This window comes from Rhagoletis zephyria, unplaced genomic scaffold, assembly GCF_001687245.7.
Source record: "Rhagoletis zephyria isolate East Lansing unplaced genomic scaffold, Rhagoletis_zephyria_1.1 Rzeph_scaffold_00823, whole genome shotgun sequence".
NCBI lineage: Eukaryota > Metazoa > Arthropoda > Insecta > Diptera > Tephritidae > Rhagoletis > Rhagoletis zephyria.
In genome coordinates, this window is record NW_016157907.1 from 1 (window position 1) to 3,262 (window position 3,262).

Below are 3,262 nucleotides of genomic sequence, written 5' to 3' on the forward strand. Positions count from 1 at the left end.
CTGCAGTTCATAGTTATAAACAGGGACGGAAAATAATCATAATTTTTAAAATTTTAACCAAAAAATCAACAAGTTATAATTGACATATTTTCTACTGGAATTTATAATGATTTTTTATTTTTCGAGTTCAACCAATAAAGATTTCATAGATTTAATAATTAATACTTGAGTTTTATTTTTTCCCTCAAAATAAAAAATATTATTAAACGATTTTTATTTATTTGATAAAACATAGTGATTATTTTATGATTTTTATTTTTTCGCTCAAAGATAAAAATTATTGAGTTTTATTTTTTCACTTAAGAGTAATGATTTTTCAAAATATCATTTTCTGGGGTAGCGACACTTTAATAAAAGGAATGAGTCCCGAAATTTTTAATAATAATTACCTATAACTAATTATTATTTTTAAGCAAAAAAAAAAAAATAATGTAATGATTAAATGCTTATTTGGTTTTATAAATCCATATTTTGGTACGAATGGATAAAAGGCTTGATGCCAGGAGTTTCCAGTCAGAAACTCTGATCTTTGCCACAAATGTACAATCATATATTTTTTTAATTAATTAATTTTTTTTAATGAACTTTTTTTAATTTACACACTTTTCAATTAACACTTCAAAATTCACTTTTCATAAAACGACAACCGCGCGCTTACAAGATTTTTTCGTTTTGACAACTTTGGACGATAGTTGATTTGCTTTTATTTTCCCTTTCCCCATTTTTTTTAAATTTTTGCGCATTTCTACTTTTGACAAAATCTAGAAATAGCCAAATTACATTTTTGGTATTTTTTTACCATTTCTCCGCTTTTCTTATAAAAAATCTAAAAATAGCCAATTTTCATTTTAGCCTAACGGTATATCGCAAGAGCAAAGCAAAAAGGTGAAAAAATGCGTCTCTTTCTGTGGTAAAAAATTTAGTTTGGTGAACTCTCGCATCAAATATTTATTTTGGTGAACTCCCGCATCTCAAACCTTTCAGAATTTAGTAGTACTAAAAAAACTTAACATTAACATTTGCTCCTTCTCATTACATTAACATTCTCTGCTTCTATGTATAGATCTTGCGCTTACATCATTTATACATATGTATATTGCTTGGTAGCGGCAGAGCTGAAATGCGCAATTAGTTCGTTCATACATACATATATATATGTATACATACATACGTGCATTCAAACATACATATATACATATGTTGGTACTCGTACCCGTCATGCGTCGCTTTATTTCTTTTTTCCCCTTCCCTGTACTACCTATATCTTCCTTCTCACTCATGAGCCGTTTTCAGTTTTAAAAATTTCACTCTCCATTTTTGCGATACCGCCAGTGCTGCCACTTTGTGAGTAATTCCTCAAAACGTGAGGAATTTCGGGTGCGCTTGAGTATTTTTTGAGGATTTTTATTTTGAGGAATTTTTTTGTCTTGATATATTTGCAGATAACAAATCGGTGGTCCTCTGCAATAACGGCACAACTCAAAATTTAATGTTTTTGAGTTATATAGCGGATTAGGTTTATAAATAACCATATTTTTCTGTGGCAAATCGACATAGGCTTAGTTGTCACCAATCCGNAATGAAATTTTGAGTTGTGTCATTATTGCAGAGGACCATCGAAATGCAACCATGTTTTACCCAAGAGAGTTGTTAAATAGCTCTGCAAATTTTTGACCAAAAAGCTTTTCGAAGTTTTACAAAGAGCGAAATACACCACACAAGCGGCTTGTCAAACATTCTTCAAACCTACTTTTCCCATATCGCCATACACCATGCAAATATGACTCGTTCAAGCAAAGAATTTTAGTTTTCTTCCGGTTCACAATATAAAAGAGTTTGGTTTTCTTCGATTTCTTAAGCACATATGCATTTGCTGCTAAATATTCAAAATGTTATCGATAACTTTTTTCATTCCATCGTTATATTTGCAACTTATTTTGAACTTGCAAAATCTCGGCAACAAATGGAGAGAATACGCATTGTTCGATCATAAGGATATTCATATTGATTCTTTATTAGATCCAGAAAATTAAAGGAAAACATTTTTTGAATTAAAAGATTCTTCAGGTTCATATAAGTTTCCTAATTAAAAAAAATTATATCTGCATTACTAATATAGCCCTTTTCCATTGCTTCAGTAGAACGCATATTTAGTGGTTTAAAAATGTGTAGGACGCACTTTAGGACCAGATTGAGCATTGATATAGTTGGAGCAATATTATATATATTATATACACACCAAGGCATAAAGAATAACGGTGACACTTTGTTTGAACCGCAAGAACAAATGCACCAATTGAATTGGAAAATGTAATTAATTTTTATACTAAGTACCCTTAAATAGTATGCAGTCCAGTAATATCTGTAATAAGAAAATTTTGAGTAATTTGTTCGGATTTTGAGGATTTGTCATTTTTTTTTGAGGAATTTGGTAAATTTTTGTGGCAACACTGGATACCGCTGCCTAATACTATGTTCAAATTGACGAGTTAAACATGCTAAATGGGCTTGAACCAGTTAAATGAAAAAAACATGTTCATAAAAAAGTTAAATCGCATGCAATTGTTGTTGGAAAAGTGAACCAGTTAAATCATTTCACTCGTTTGAAAACCAGTTCAGCGCAGAGTTGTATCAGAAAGCTTTCTGCTTCAGCCAATCAGAATGAGCCAAAAGCTTTCATTTGACAAGCCAACAGGGTTAGAGTTTCACTACGATCGTAGTAGATTTACTACGGTTTCAGAGAAAATTTTAAACTTACTACGCTACTCCGCTTTACCTACGATCTGCTACGCTCTTAATTCCAAAATAATAAAGTACGCCTTTTGCAGTATCTAAACTAAAAAAAGAAAAACATAAAATAAAATTATTTTTCTTTTTAATACAAACATAAATTTATGAATTCAGGTAATTTTTAAGGTATAATATAAATAATATTAGACTAATTTGTATTTTTATGTAGCACATACTATATCTAAACAAAAATATGCCTCTTAAAGGTATTTTTTCTGGAAAATGGCCAAAATTTCGTAATTTTTCCACGATAATAATTGTTGAAATGGTATTTTAGACTCTCTTCACTCTTTCGCTAAAATATGCAACACTTGCTTGAAATATTAGATGATAACTCTGTCATTAAAAATCCATTTGGTTCCTTACTTTGGCTAAAGAGAGATTGTAGAGTCTAAGGTTTATAGGGTAAAGTTCCAGGGAAACAATTGGAGGATAGCGTAACGCATTTTTCGGCGAATATAAAATAAGGATC